We start from the raw sequence: 17,654 nt of genomic DNA, 5'->3' as shown, positions 1-17,654 counted from the left end.
GCTTGGACTACTGGCCAAACCCTTTTAGCGGTACTGACAATGGTCTTAGTAGATACCGTGTAATTGTTGACCCAAATCATGGTAGTGTCTATTTTATTAGGTTTGGGACAGGTGATATTCTTTACTTTAGGTGCTTTGAGTGCCTTAATTTTAGCTGATTGTAAATCCTTGTTGCTGTACCCCCTTTCTAGAAATTTTTTAGTCATAAGATCTATTTTATTCACCTCATCAACAGGATCACTGCAAATGCGGTGAACCCGTAAGTATTGCGAGTAGGGGAGACCTCTTTTAAGGGAGCTTGGATGGTGGCTGGAGGCATGCAGCATATTGTTGCAATCAGTGGGTTTCTGGTAAATAGATGTACTGAAGTCAACACCACGTATTTTTACCTCTACATCTAAAAAATGTATGTTTTCCTTTTGAATGTTCCACGTAAACTTGATGTGTCTGTCCCTAGTGTTGGCCAGTGACATCATATTAGTGAATTCCTCCTCTGTGCCCCTCCATAGGAGGAACACGTCGTCTATATATCTTGTATATAGGGGTATGAGATTGGCCAGGTCCTGCCCATCAAAGAACAATTGGTGTTCAACTAGGAACATGAAAGCATTCGCGTAGGTTGGTGCGACACAAGATCCCATCGCACAACCCCGGGTCTGCAGGAAAAATTCATTGTTAAAAATAAAATAATTTCTCTCCAAAACCAACCTCAAAAGTTGCAAGAAAAAATCCACATTAGGACCAAGATAGAGGGTGTTATTGGTAATCAAACTTCGTACAGCCTCGAGTCCCCTGTCATGAGGAATACTAGTGTATAGGTATTGTTCTTTGATGGGCAGGACCTGGCCAATCTCATACCCCTATATACAAGATATATAGACGACGTGTTCCTCCTATGGAGGGGCACAGAGGAGGAATTCACTAATATGATGTCACTGGCCAACACTAGGGACAGACACATCAAGTTTACGTGGAACATTCAAAAGGAAAACATACATTTTTTAGATGTAGAGGTAAAAATACGTGGTGTTGACTTCAGTACATCTATTTACCAGAAACCCACTGATTGCAACAATATGCTGCATGCCTCCAGCCACCATCCAAGCTCCCTTAAAAGAGGTCTCCCCTACTCGCAATACTTACGGGTTCACCGCATTTGCAGTGATCCTGTTGATGAGGTGAATAAAATGGATCTTATGACTAAAAAATTTCTAGAAAGGGGGTACAGCAACAAGGATTTACAATCAGCTAAAATTAAGGCACTCAAAGCACCTAAAGTAAAGAATATCACCTGTCCCAAACCTAATAAAATAGACACTACCATGATTTGGGTCAACAATTACACGGTATCTACTAAGACCATTGTCAGTACCGCTAAAAGGGTTTGGCCAGTAGTCCAAGCAGACCCAGACCTTGCAGAATTGTCCGAAAGTGCGTTACTACCTTGTTATACAAGGGGTAAAAACATCGGGGACCATGTGATACATGTTGACATTGCTAACATGTCACCTACACATCCTAAACACTTCATGACTAAAAAGCCAGGAAACTACAGGTGCTTAGGTTGCACTACTTGCACCTATCTGGACACCGGCAATTATATCAGGCATCCACATAGTGGTAAACAGATCAAATTAAAACATGTTTTTACTTGCACCAGCAAATATGTGATCTACTGCATTAGGTGCCCTTGCAGCTTATATTACATAGGCAAAACGGTGTGCCAGTTCAAAGAAAGAATGGCACAACACCGCAGTGCCATTAAGCAGATATTGGAAGGGAAAAACATAGATCAGCCTGTTGCCAAACATTTTAAAACTTGCAAGCACAGTCTCTCCTCATTACGCTACATGATGTTGGACCATGTCAAGGAAGATATCAGGGGGGGTGATAGAGGAAAGATCCTTCTGCAGTTAGAAATTAAATGGATACATCTTCTGAATACTGTTTCCCCGCATGGACTGAATGAAATGATTTCCTTTAATTGTTTCTTATAATGGTTATGTTGCTATTTTTTGTAGTATTGCTGTAAGATCATTTGTAGTAATGTCCGTTTGTACAATGTATCATTGTAACCATGGTAACTGTTTTTACTTTCACTTTCATTTTGTCCCAGTCACTGCTCAGGCGCCGTCTATTGGTGATGACGTCAGCAGCAGCAGCATGGGGAGTGTTTTTGCACTTACTTTCACTTTCACTTGGTGTTTCTTAACTGCATAAAGGTAAGCTTGATTTCTTGCATTTGTTATATACCTGACGAAGGATAATAAATCCGAAACGTTGTATTCAACCCAGGAGTGTCCGGGTTTCTTATTTGAATTAAGTCCACGAGTGCCGCCTACATACCATACTTATATCAAACTCAGAAGGAAGGCACCGGGCAAGATGTCTACATTTATTTGGCGGAGTGCCGAGTGTATCTTTACTCTACTATAGGTTGGACTGCCATATCCATACCATTGCTAAGGCAACCGCACTTCTTTGAACCAAGTGGGTCAGTATATTTTCTTTGATTTTATCCTGCACCTGACCGCACATCATGGATACGATACCAGAGGACGTTCCAGGATACAGAGCAACTACACTATTAACTGGGGAAATTCTATCCTTATCTGATATTGATGCCAACAGGATCCTGATTACAGACAAGCTGGCACAAACTACTGGAGTCAAAACCAGTGAACAAATCTATACTGATTTTCTGAGACTCAGAAACAGGGAAACTGATTTCTACCTACATGGAGTATGCTTATCGGACTATTTTCGGGAGAAAAAAATCCCCAGGGGCTTTCGCATTAAAAACATGCCCACCATTGGACGCTTCAACACAGATTTCTGTCGGAAATGGGCAGCCGTTTTAAATAAAGCCTCGTTTGACTTAATGCTGCTCGTCATTGAAGAATCCACAAGGGAGTTAGCCATCACCAGAGAGAAAATTAAAATCCTGGAGCAGAACAGCCTGGATGCTCTGATCTCAGATACTTCTGTGGACTGGATCGCTAAATTAAACACAGAGGTAGAAAAATACAGATCTGAATTAATTCAATTCAAAACTAAAAAACTGGCTACTGTCAATAGAGACTATGATGAGAACCGGGTATACTACTGGGCGAATCCGCAATCGGGCGGACGGAGACCATACCGCAGGAGGTTCAATAAATTTAATAAACAATCTGGACGATCATCTCAAGATACTGACACCTCCAGTGGAACTTCTCACAGTGAAGCAGAACTACCAAGCACCAGTCGCACCAATTCCAGAGGTCGTTCCCCTTTAGGGGTAAAAACGAGAGCAAAGGAGGACGGCGCAGAAGACAAAGAACCAGACGTGGCGGCCAATGCCAAAGGGAGACCAAAGCGAGCTGCAAAAACAACAAAGAAATGATATATAATTTATCATCACGCACATTGACTGACATTGAGACTGCGGTGTTGAGTAAAGGTTTGAATTTTGTTCCGACTAACCCCCATAATAGTCTCAAAAGCAAAGTTGATCTGAGTCGCCTTAACAGGCAACTGAGACTGAAAGAATTCTTTAGTAAAAATGACTCTGATAAACCTTTAACTAAAATTGATAAACCAGCATGTCCTGTTAAAACAAAATCTAACTTTGACCCCTATTCTTCCAACACAGCCATAAAAGCTTTCACTAGAACTGTCACTAATTGTATTGATTCATGTGAAAAAGAAAATGTCACTAGCACCATGAATTTATCACCTGCTGAATGGCAGGCATTGCGTGATCTTGCGACCTGTAATGACATAACAATACGCCCTGCCGATAAAGGTGGGGGCATTGTGGTGCAAGACTTATGTGATTATAGAGATGAAGCTTATAGACAGTTATGTGATGATAATGTGTATACCAAGCTAGAGGCTGATCCCACTGCTATGTATCTAAGGGAGCTGGAAGATGTCTTGCTGTCTGCGGTTGAGGCTGGACATATTACTGAATCTGTAAAGAATGCTTTGTGTTGCAATTATCCCCGGGTACCCATATTCAATATGCTTCCCAAATTGCATAAAAATAGTGAGAAGCCACCTGGCAGACCCATTGTGTCTGCCAGGGACTCCCTGTACTATCAAGTATCCAAATATCTTGACTTTTACCTCCAGCCGGTAGTGCAGAATCAATCTACATATCTGAAAGACACGACAATGTTTTTGCATAAACTCAGATCTTTTGGTGTTATACCTGAAGACTGCTGGCTAGGCACGATTGATGTAGTAAGCCTATACACTAGTATTCCTCATGACAGGGGACTCGAGGCTGTACGAAGTTTGATTACCAATAACACCCTCTATCTTGGTCCTAATGTGGATTTTTTCTTGCAACTTTTGAGGTTGGTTTTGGAGAGAAATTATTTTATTTTTAACAATCAATTTTTCCTGCAGACCCGGGGTTGTGCGATGGGATCTTGTGTCGCACCAACCTACGCGAATGCTTTCATGTTCCTAGTTGAACACCAATTGTTCTTTGATGGGCAGGACCTGGCCAATCTCATACCCCTATATACAAGATATATAGACGACGTGTTCCTCCTATGGAGGGGCACAGAGGAGGAATTCACTAATATGATGTCACTGGCCAACACTAGGGACAGACACATCAAGTTTACGTGGAACATTCAAAAGGAAAACATACATTTTTTAGATGTAGAGGTAAAAATACGTGGTGTTGACTTCAGTACATCTATTTACCAGAAACCCACTGATTGCAACAATATGCTGCATGCCTCCAGCCACCATCCAAGCTCCCTTAAAAGAGGTCTCCCCTACTCGCAATACTTACGGGTTCACCGCATTTGCAGTGATCCTGTTGATGAGGTGAATAAAATGGATCTTATGACTAAAAAATTTCTAGAAAGGGGGTACAGCAACAAGGATTTACAATCAGCTAAAATTAAGGCACTCAAAGCACCTAAAGTAAAGAATATCACCTGTCCCAAACCTAATAAAATAGACACTACCATGATTTGGGTCAACAATTACACGGTATCTACTAAGACCAAGACCATTGTCAGTACCGCTAAAAGGGTTTGGCCAGTAGTCCAAGCAGACCCAGACCTTGCAGAATTGTCCGAAAGTGCGTTACTACCTTGTTATACAAGGGGTAAAAACATCGGGGACCATGTGATACATGTTGACATTGCTAACATGTCACCTACACATCCTAAACACTTCATGACTAAAAAGCCAGGAAACTACAGGTGCTTAGGTTGCACTACTTGCACCTATCTGGACACCGGCAATTATATCAGGCATCCACATAGTGGTAAACAGATCAAATTAAAACATGTTTTTACTTGCACCAGCAAATATGTGATCTACTGCATTAGGTGCCCTTGCAGCTTATATTACATAGGCAAAACGGTGTGCCAGTTCAAAGAAAGAATGGCACAACACCGCAGTGCCATTAAGCAGATATTGGAAGGGAAAAACATAGATCAGCCTGTTGCCAAACATTTTAAAACTTGCAAGCACAGTCTCTCCTCATTACGCTACATGATGTTGGACCATGTCAAGGAAGATATCAGGGGGGGTGATAGAGGAAAGATCCTTCTGCAGTTAGAAATTAAATGGATACATCTTCTGAATACTGTTTCCCCGCATGGACTGAATGAAATGATTTCCTTTAATTGTTTCTTATAATGGTTATGTTGCTATTTTTTGTAGTATTGCTGTAAGATCATTTGTAGTAATGTCCGTTTGTACAATGTATCATTGTAACCATGGTAACGGTTTTTACTTTCACTTTCACTTTGTCCCAGTCACTGCTCAGGCGCCGTCTATTGGTGATGACGTCAGCAGCAGCTGCATGGGGAGTGTTTTTGCACTTACTTTCACTTTCACTTGGTGTTTCTTAACTGCATAAAGGTAAGCTTGATTTCTTGCATTTGTTATATACCTGACGAAGGATAATAAATCCGAAACGTTGTATTCAACCCAGGAGTGTCCGGGTTTCTTATTTGAATTAAGTCCACGAGTGCCGCCTACATACCATACTTATATATATATATATATATATATATATATATTTATTTATTCTTATTTAAAAACACAATAGTTTAAATAGAATCAGAATCGACTTTATTGAACATGCGCACTCACGCATACTAAGGATTCTATGTGGTACAATGCATCGCTAAGCAGCAACATGAATGTGGGATTACAGGGTATAAGAAGGGGTAAAAACGTAGAAAACATTACACATATGAGTTCATACTGCACATTACAACTGAACAATAAACTCGACATATTAGACATATTATGCATGTATGCCTAAAAACAAAGGCTGCAATGGCACATAATACAGCTGTGTAAATTATAAGTATTTGGTATATTTTTGAAGTGCGGAGTACAACGTTTAAGAATCCACTATCAGATTATATTTTCAGTGTAACTGAAAAGGATTATCACACTTAATAAATTATATGACCAAATTGTATATGTTTAAAAACCCCGCCCCAGCATCTTGGAAATGTGGGACGGCATATCACAGGTTGGTGGGGGCCATTAGGCTCACAGCCATGACTATAAGAATGGAACACAGCTCTGATGTGGAACACAGCTCTGAGAAGGAATTTCAACTGAAGTTACATTGCTATACACACGCACAACATCATGGTAAGTATTATTATTATTATTACTACGCTAACTGGGGTGTGGTGTGTGCAATGCCTTGTAATTATTATTATTATTATTATTATTATCATTATGGATCTAATGCTTGGGTTGTGAGGAGGCAAAATTATTATTATTATTATTATTGTTATTATTATCATTATGGCACTAATGCTTGGGTTGTGCTGTATATCGTTTGAAGACAGACACTATAGGCTGTTTCATATTATACAAACGTTATATTTTTATTATTACTCTAAATGGTTTGTGATGTGTGAAATTCCTAGAAATTATTATTATTATTTTTATATATATATATATATATATATTGGCTCCTTGAAGAAGTCTGGTGTGACGAAACACGTTGGGCTCCCTGCAGTGACCCCCTTGCCTATTTTAAAAAGCTAAGTCCTTACCTTTACATTTTTGACCTAATCTTTTAACTGTGTTTTTAAAATTTCTTTATCTGGAAATTTTATGTATTTTACTTATATGTGCTATTAAACTGTTTGTTCAAATTTTATATTTTTTGGCTTATAAATCTTAGATTTCAGTACACTCACACAACATTGGTCGCCGGTACCCTTATCCCCCCACTGTATATCTCTTTGGCAGCACTGTACTAGCGTTGCAATCTTAAGGGGTGGCAGACGCCTATAACAAGGATTGTTGTGTTTTTATATCTTTTAGTTAATTTATATTCCAATCATTTATTACTGAGGTCATACCCCACAAGTGGCGCTGTATCATCCTTTGCAATATATATATGTATTGGCTCACGCCGTATCATATTTTACAAATATGGTTGTGAGGTAGGCATAATTGTTTATAGCTTACTGATGGCTGTTTAAATATATGGTAATAGCGTCATCTAGCGGCGCATTTTGGAAATGCATTTAAATATATATATATATATATATATATATACATAAACACACACAATTTCATGTTATTGTATTATTTCATGTATATCGTTTGAAGACAGATGCTATAGTTTAAATAGAATCAGAATCAACCCTCATATTATACAAACATTATATTTTAAAGACATTTTAACGTACAGTTTCTAAATTTAATTTAGTTTAAAATAACATGGGTATTAATCGTATCTCATTTTCATTATTGGTTCAGCGACAGATAATGCAGAACATCACCAACAAAGATAACGATATGTGCACATCCGGCTCCAAAGATGATGCTTTACCAAGTTATCAAATGAACCATGGTAAGCTATGTCTATAAAAATCATTGACACACTTTTATTTATTTTTAAAAGTTTAAATAGTACGAACTTATATCCAAAGCCTACAATTTGTTAATTTTTACTTATTTTTAAAAGTTTAAATAGTATGAGCGTACAACAAGTTGGATAAAAAATTGTTAATTAATTTATTAACAATGTCATTTCTCACAATTAAACGACAGATGCCACAAACAGGGAGTTTTTCGATGATGTTGGAGGAAATCCATTTGGTTCGGATTACAATGTCGGGCCTGATCTAACTACGTTGATGGTATTTCCGGAGTCCTGTGACTAGCATGTAGCAACCAAAATAAATTAAAAATAAACTTTGTAGCATTGTGCTGATTTGTTGTTACCTGTACACACTTTATGTTCTCAATAATTCAGATCTATTTCATGTTATCCTAATTTTATACCGTATGTAATAATTATTATTATTTATTTTTATTTTTTTTCACCGGCTAAAGATTCCACAATAATGGATAACGAGATGACATACAGAATTCTTCGTGATATATTGGAAATACTTACACCATCAATCTTTGAGTCTGCAACAAGTTGTCACGACGCCGCTATACAGAACGGCAATGCGGCTGATGAGCGACCGTTTTTTCACAGATCGACAGGGGGCCGGGCTGAAACATTCGAATATAAAGCAGGTGTGTAATCAAATGCTGTTATATGGTATATTGGCCCTCATTCCGAGTTGATCGCTCGCAAGGCAAATTTAGCAGAGTTGCTCACGCTAAGCCGCCGCCTACTGGGAGTGTATCTTAGCTTCTTAAAATTGCGAACGAAGTATTCGCAATATTGCGATTACAAACTACTTAGCAGTTTCAGACTAGCTTCAGACTTACTCGGCATCTGCGATCAGTTCAGTGCTTGTCGTTCCTGGTTTGATGTCACAAACACACCCAGCGTTCGTTCAGACACTCCCCCGTTTCTCCGGCCACTCCTGCGTTTTTTCCGGAAACGGTAGCGTTTTCATCCACACGCCCATAAAACGCCGTGTTTCCGCCCAGTAACACCCATTTCCTGTCAATCACACTACGATCGCCGAAGCGAAGAAAAAGCCGTGAGTAAAAATACTAACTTCATAGCAAAATTACTTGGCGCAGTCGCAGTGCGAACATTGCGCATGCGCACTAAGCAGAAAAACGCTGCGATGCGAAGAAATTTAACGAGCGAACGACTCGGAATGAGGGCCATTGTTATGCAGTGACTTAAATGCTGATTTACGTGTATCTCTGTTTATATTTATTTTATAATATATGTATTACAGATGAGGATGTAGCAAGACGATATGATCCAACGAAACCAGGAGGCCATGATACAGTCGCGCAAATACACAGACCTAGTATGAGCAGGAAAACAAAATTTCGCACAACAACCATTGCTGAAACGGAGAACCAGCAATTCGCAACGCCGTCGATCGTACATAACCGCCTAAAGGAGAATGCTAGGCCATCGGTTATGGGGATGCATCACGGCTGTATCAACCCGAACAAACGCAGGCCGGCTCGACCAAGAACGAATGAGAGAGGTCATAATTCAGCATTTACCGATCTTAAAAGAAAATTGTCGTATTCCGAAAATGATACGCCGCAATGGAGAAGGATCGCGTTACAAACTGTATCAAGCATAAGTAACCAGGGCAATGTAACATCAAAACACACATCATTTGACACTGCAGACCGGGATGTCGCTGGTAATACAAAGACTGTAAAGGTTAAGAGGGCATTGCGCCTCTCAAGAATGAAAGTTAAGCAAATGTCGCAATCCAATGTAATCATAATTCCTGATACACAGGTTTGCGCTGAAACAGAAACACGACACATACCTGGTAGTGGTGTGTTATCAAATATTGACTCAAGAAGTAATGTTAAGCATTTGTCGCAATCCGATGTAATCATAATTCCTGATACACAGGATTGCTCTGAAACAGAAACAAGACACATAGCTGGTAATGGTGAGTTATCATATATTTGTGAAATAAATACTTAAGAATTTATTACTCCCTGTGTAGAGTCAACGACTCAAGGACAGCAGAATAGTTCTGATGAGTTGTTATTAGCAGTTGCAGGAATTCCGGGTAATACTAACACTGATTATTGTGTAACAACAACGCCCAATAACTTTACAACAACATTAACCAGATTGAGAAAGCGCAAGCGGCACAGGGAACGGGTGGCAGGCGGTGGGCCGAGTGCGGAGTTTGTAGACTTAGAACATTCAACAGCCTGGGAACGTGTGGTAGGCGGGGAGCAGAACGCGAGGCATGTAGATTTAGAACAATCGACACCCCAAGCATTACCGATTGACGAATCACAGCCTGACAATATTGAGCGCATTGCAAACCCCTTATATAATGAGGCACGCGGGGTTGAGTCACCTGGTGATGACGAAGGGCGGCAGCATGTATACTTAGAAGCGATTAACAGTTATGAACAACAACGACCAAATTTCAGAGCCGTGGAGTACCACAACCATTATCGGTTTGTTAATTTGGACAGGGTTACATCATTTGCAGAGGGAGTTCGTGCCATTCACATGGTTATACAGGCCATGCTCGATGTCGTCCTTGCTGGCGTGGATCCTTCCGACCGCGTTCAGCTTAGATTGGAGGGGGGTGGGTTACACAATGCCATCTATTCGCACCGTAAGCCGCAAGAAACATTAGACGCTGCCAGTTTTTTTAACCTGATTACAAACGCGCTTCAGAGTAACGCTGAATTCTTATTATCCACAGGTTTAAGGTTTGTGATCAGTGTTTTTAGGAACAGATTGGGCGGGAGTTTGACAGGCAGGACTTACGCAGCTTTCCATATAGTTTAATAATTGACAAACGTAAAAGACACTTGTATGATTTCAGAAATATGGGTAATAACCTTTGTTTGGCCGCTAGCGTCTGTAAACTTCTGGATAAAGATAACAACGCCAATGACCATGTAATACAGGAGAGAGTGATCCAACTACATAAAACTTTGAATCTGCCGATTGATAAAGCGGTCAGCTTTAGTGATGTTGTATATTTTGAAAATGACTTACACGTTACAGTTAAGGTCCTTTATTACAATCAAGGGGATTGAAAATATTACTGTACGGACAGCCGTTACAAAGACACGCTGTTTGTTTATATCACGATTGTAACGTTTATGGGATACTCGATATCAAAGCGTTTCTTCTTGCCCAAAGTTATTGCAGCCGTTGTCATAGCGCTTACAATCATAGAAATAATCACGATTGTCTTTTCTTTTTTTGTAAGACTTGTCACAGGCCGGAGTGTATTGATGACGGTGTGACTGCATTAAGGTGTTCAGTGTGTAGGGTATTTTGTCGATCAAACGAATGTTTAGAACTACACAAAACTTTAGCTTTTGATTGCAAAATATTTAACATGTATATTGTGACAGGTGTTGTCTCTACTGGCGAACAGACCATAACTGCCGAGGCCTAAAGTGCCCCATCTGTAAGGTGTCCGTTGATGGTTTTCAACCCATTTGTGTTATATACAAACCATCAAGCCGGAAGAATCCACAAAGAAATACATCTTTTATGATTTTGAGTGTATGCAGGAGACGGGGGTGCACATACCAAACTACTGTTACGCTCTAACATTAACGGGGGAGAAAGACTGGGAGTTTAAGGGTGTTGCGTGTATCGAAGATTTTGTAAAGACGTTAATGAAACAAAAATTTGTGCATTATACATTCATAGCCCATAATGCAGGTCGTTATGATGCGTATTTTGTGCTGCACCAGCTGATTAAAGAGAAATTAAAGATGGATTTATTAACTAGAGGCGGCAACATAATGTGCATCACGGTAAAAGATTTGAAGATAAGGTTTATCGACTCTTTAAAATTTGTACCCATGCGGCTTAGCAAGTTACCAAAGGCGATATGGTTTGACGGTACCAAAGGTTATTTCCCACATTTTTTTTAACACCTCTCATAACCAAAATTACATAGGCGCTATGCCCTCAATAGAGTATTTTGGGCAACAATACATGATGAAAGATGAGTTGTCTGATTATACAGATTGGTACAATGCCAGCGGACACAAGCCGTTTAACTTTCAAAAAGAGCTCGTACGATACTGTAAAGACAATGTGAAAATATTACAAAAAGCTTGTGGTGCTTTCAGGTCGGCTGTTATAGCCATGACAGAACAGGAATTTCTAATAACGAAGGAGAAAAGAGAGGTTGTGGTTAAATGTCACATCGAAGCTTTTCAACTAGTCACGTTGGCATCCGTCTGCATGGCCATGTAGCGTTGTAAATATTTACAGGAAAAGACACTGGCCCTTGTACCGGGTGATAACTATCACAAGACTCAGAACGCCTGCCATACAGTGGTTAATGTACATAGAGCACAAAGAAGACACGCTTTACAAGGGGGCGAGAAGAAAGTCGGTAAATACAGCCTGGATGGTTACGCCGTGATTAACGGCGCACCCTCAGCTTTTGAATTCCAAGGTTGTTTTTATCACGGCTGTGGTGCTTGTTACAACGCCGGTGATGAAAACAAACTGACTAAAATGACCTACGGTCAACTGCGATACAAGACGCAGGTGAAGCTGCACTACCTTAAACGATGTGTATTTCAGATACGTGAAATCTGGGGTTGTGAATGTGCGGCTATGCTAGAGTCTGATGAGTTACCCAAACCCTTGGAACCACATGATGCTCTTTATGGGTTACGCACGAACGCCACAAAGCTGTATCACAAAACAGATTGTGATGAAAAAATTCACTATTCTGACTTTACCAGCCTTTACCCTTTTGTCAACAAAACCAAAATGTATCCTATACAACACCCGCGCATCATTTATAAGGATTTTGGTGATGTCACAAAGTATTTCGGATTTGCCCGGGTTAAAGTTTACCCGCCTCGTGGTCTATTCTTTCCGGTGCTGCCAGTTAAAATGGACGGTAAGTTAATGTTTCCATTATGTCGCACATGCACCGAGTCTGGACAGACTGAGCCGTGCGTTCATGATTCAGAAAAATGGGCGCTCGTCGGTACTTGGTGTACCGTTTAACTAAATTTGGCTGCAGAAATGGGTACAGAGTGTATAAAATCTATGAGGTGTGGCATTTTGATGAGAGATCTGATGATTTGTTTTCAGGTTACATTAAAACGCACCTCAGGGATAAACAAGAGGCAACTGGTTATCCCGAATGGTGTACAGACTCCGTGAAATGTAAAGATTATATAGACGCCTATCAAAAAAATGAAGGTGTGTCTTTACATCCCGATCACATAGAAATCAACCCCGCCAAAAGACAAATTTCAAAATTGTTTTTATTTCCTTATGGGGTAAATTTGGCCAACTTAGCAACATGCCCAATACGTGTCAAGTGACCGATCCCAACAAGCTTTTTGAATACTCGTTCTTACTGTACTATGATGTGTCCGCTTTGGACTTTGTTGACGATGATACCGTTATGGTGAATTGGAGGTATGCCAAAGACCATTACACCAGGGGAGCAATTTCAAATGTAACTATAGCCATCTTTACAACTGCTTATGTTCGTATTGAACTGTACAAACTATTGGGTAGATTCCAAGGAATTGCCAGAGCATCCACGAACTCCGCTTGAGTATCCCTTGTTCTTGCTCCGAAGACCGGAACCTAGTGATTGTGTCGAGACGCCATCAGGTCTCCGGTGTGTACGCCCTGACTACTGAGTTAGTCCACTTCCCAGTTGAGGACCCCCCAGAATGAACACTGTCGAGATGGCTGGCAAATGGGGTTCCGCCCATTGAAGAATCTTTGACACTTCCATCATTGCCATGCGGCTTCGAGTGCTGCCTTGATGATTTATGTACGCTACCGTGGTGGCGTTGTCCAACTGTACATGAACAGGGCTGTTCTGTACCAGATGCTGGGCCAGTTTCAGAGCATGAAACACTGCCCGCAATTCCAGAATGTCTATCGGTAGGAGAGACTCCTCCCTGGTCCATCGACCCTGAAGAGAGTGTTGCTCCAACACCACAACCTAACCCCTCAGACTGGCATCCAACATCAGGAGGACCCAGTTGGAGATCCAGAAGGGACGACCCCTGCACAATTGTTGGTCCTGTAGCCACCAGCTCAGTGACAGATGAACTTCCGGACACAAGGAGATCATGTGAGACCTGATCCGGTGAGGCAGGCTGTCCCACTTGGCAAGGATCAGCTTCTGCAGAGGGCGGAAATGAAATTGCGCTTGCTCTACTATGCTGAAACCTGACACCATGAGGCCTAGTACTTGCATCGCCGAGTGTATCGACACTTGCAGGCGAGAGAGGAAGCATCGCATTCTGACCTGAAGTTACAAGAATTTCTCCTTAAACAAGAACAACCACTGGTTGTGTGTGTCTAACAACACCCCCAGGTGCACCATGCTCTGAGCAGGGACCAGGGATGATTTCTTCCAGTTGCTGAGCCACCCGTGGGCTTGCAGAAACTGGACCGTCAAATCCAAATGACGGAGGAGAATATCTGGGGAATTCACCAAGATCAGCAAGACATCCAGATACGGTAGGATCCTGATACCCTGACGGCGGAGCAAGGCCGTCATCACCACCATTACCTTGGTGAAGATTCGCGGAGCTGTAGTCAGTCCAAAGGGTAATGCCCGGAATTGATAATGGAGGTTACCAATAGCAAACCGCAGGTATAGCTGATGCGACACGGCAATAGGTATATGTAGGTAAGCATCCTGTATGTCCAGGGATACCATATAGTCCCCTGGCCCCAAAGCCAGAACAATAGAGTGAAGGGTATCCCTACAAAACTTGGAGACCCTCACAAACTTGTTCAAAGACTTGAGGTTGAGAAAGGGGACGAGAGGAACCATTCGGTTTCGGGACTAGGAACAGGATTGAATAGTACCTCCTGCCTCTCTGAGCTAGAGGCACCGGCACTACCACTCATGTGTCCAGGAGGGACTGAACCACCGAACGAAGAGTCTTTGCCTTTACCTGATCCGAAGGTATGTCTGTCAGGCAAAAGTGATGAGGGGGACGTTTCTTGAAGGATATGGCGTATCTGTGAGTGACAATTTCCTCTACCCAGGCGTCTGAAGTTGTCTTTAACTCTGTTTTGGAAGCAGGCTGATGGGCAGCTCAGGCACATTTAGGTTTGGGCTTAGTGGATTTGGATGTGCGAGCCTCTATGGGGTACGCCTGACCCTTGGCCTAACCTGGAGGTTTAAAGGAATGAAAGGAAGTACTCTTAGCCTTTGGAGCATAAGAAGTAGTACTAGGCAGACATGCAGTCTAAGCAGATGCTAAGTCATCAATGATCTTGTTGAGATCTTCCCCAAAAAGTATGTTTCCCTCAAAACGGATCAGCGCCAAGGCCTTTCTAGAGTCCAGATCTACAGACCAGGACCGCAACCAGAGGATCCAGTGAGCCAGAATAAACGTAGTAGATGCTTTGGCCGCCAGGATACCTGCATCAGATGCCGCCTTCTAAATATAATGGGAGGCCGTAACAATATATGAAAGACACTGTCTAGCATTATCAGGAAAATTAGATGGTAGTTCCGCCTCAACTTTCTGAACCCAGGCCTCTATAGCTTTAGCAGCCCAAGAGGCAGCAATAGTAAGCTTGTGCATAGCTCTGACAAGAGTGTAAATAGACTTAGAGCAACCCTCCACACGCTTATCCATCAGTTCCCTCAGGGAGGTGACGGTATTGACAGGCAGAGCAGATGAGACCACCAGACGCCCAACTTGTGAATCCACCGGTGGCGGTGTTTCCTAATTGTTACTTAACTCTGCAGCGAGGGGATAAGGAGCTAGCATCTTCATAGAAAAGGAAAACTTCTTACCCGGTTTTTCCAGGATTCCTGACTAATATCAACCAAGTCAACAAATGAGAACTCGTGGCGCTACCGTAACCAAAATCAAAATCAAAAAAAGGTGGTCAATAATTTACCACAAACTCCAGGTGAGGTTCACTTACATAAGCATAGGGATTCTAAAACAAATGAAGAATATACAATAGTGTGATATGTAACAGCAAGTTTATCCAATAAGTATTTTTACTGGTCCCACTCACATGAGGAAACTTTTATAAAAGCATGTCATCCACTTAAAAGGTATATCCGGAAACCGTCAGCAGGATTCTAGATCGAGTTGATCTGTACGTATCATCCATAAAGGAGTTGTAACCAGAAATCCCCAACGAGATACTAAAAACTTGAAAAAGCAGATGCTTCTGAGGAAGGTCGTAGGACCGAAAACGCGTTTAAGCAGATCAACAATCGGTATCCCTTTGCTTTCATTGGCTGATCATCGATCCCTTCCTGGATGCAGAGGGATTTTGGATCAATGCTGTGGGAGGATATCGTCTGATTTACCATATGATTGGTGATATATGCCTTTTAAAATTTTAAAATTGTGAGTGTAATATTTGTTATTAAATTTTTCATTTTATCAAACTATATTGCACCATATTGGCCTTTTTCAAGTTTTTAGTATCTCGTTGGGGATTTCTGGTTTATTTATACAGTTTAGGATATAATGATGAAGTCTAAGGACGAAACGCGTTGGGTGTACCTCTATTGACTCTCCATTTTTAAAGATAAGCATCATTTTCTTATCCTAAAATACTTTTACCAGCATAAGATTTGTTTTACTGATTTTACGTGATCTAGGGTTCTAGCTTAAGCATATAATTTTAGCTATATATTTTAGTACTTTTTACTGTCTTATTTTGTTTTTTACATACTTTTATATCCCATCATTATATCCTAAACTGTATAAATAAATATTTTGTTACCCTTTTGTTTCTAAAACCGTATCCTGCTATATTCTTCATAGTAAATTAATATACTAGACACTGTAAGTCGCTGGTACCCCTATCCCCCCTCTCCACACCTAAACTCTAAAGGCAGCTTATCACTGCTGAGTACTTAGGGGTTAGCAGACACCTTACATTTTTAAAAGGAGTGTCTTTAACCATTTTATTATATTTTAATAAGTATCTGCTCACATATACCTGTGGCGCCATACCCCCACCACCCAATCCAATATATATATATATATATATATATATATATATATATATGCACAGTAAAGATTGGATGTATATCACAAGGTACGTGTACTAAATAACCCTGAATGTATGCAATTGTTCTTAACTAACACTGTCTAGACAACATGTAGAATACTTAAGTGTCCTGTAAATGCACAGCACTGATGACGCAGGCGGCATTACAGAGGAGGCATTGCCCACCAGTCCCAGAGTCAGCGTAGCATGTGTGTAATGGTGCCCAAACGCTGACAGGGAATGAGGGAGAGATAGAGAGATGCAGCTCCAGGGCGGGAACATTTACTCTAGATGGCGCCCAGGGGCTGGGGGAGGGGCTACAGGTCAGAGCCTTATCCCCTTGCTGGACTTCACCACCGGGTACTGTGGGCCATAATAAAATGGTTATATATAAAACTGACCTTCATGTGCTTGCAGCATGTGTCTTGAGATACTGATTAATGTTCTTTTTAAGAATATTTCTTCTATGCTCAAGAAATCTAATACTCGGGCTTCTTGTGGTCCTACCCGCATATTGCTTTCCGCACTCACAGCTAAGAAGGTATTTCACAATATTTTCTTACAATTAATAAAATATTCTATCATATAGACCTGTCTAGTTGTGGCAGATTGAAAACTTATACTCCTATGAAGAATGAAACTGCATGTGATACCTCTGGTTTTCCCACAGCGGAAACAACCGTTGTGTGTTGAAAGCCAGGGACTATTTTCTATTGAAGACCCCACTGCACGCTTCGTA

This window comes from Pseudophryne corroboree, chromosome 3 (genome assembly GCF_028390025.1).
Source record: "Pseudophryne corroboree isolate aPseCor3 chromosome 3, aPseCor3.hap2, whole genome shotgun sequence".
Taxonomy (NCBI): domain Eukaryota; kingdom Metazoa; phylum Chordata; class Amphibia; order Anura; family Myobatrachidae; genus Pseudophryne; species Pseudophryne corroboree.
Note: the sequence above shows the minus strand (reverse complement) of the source record.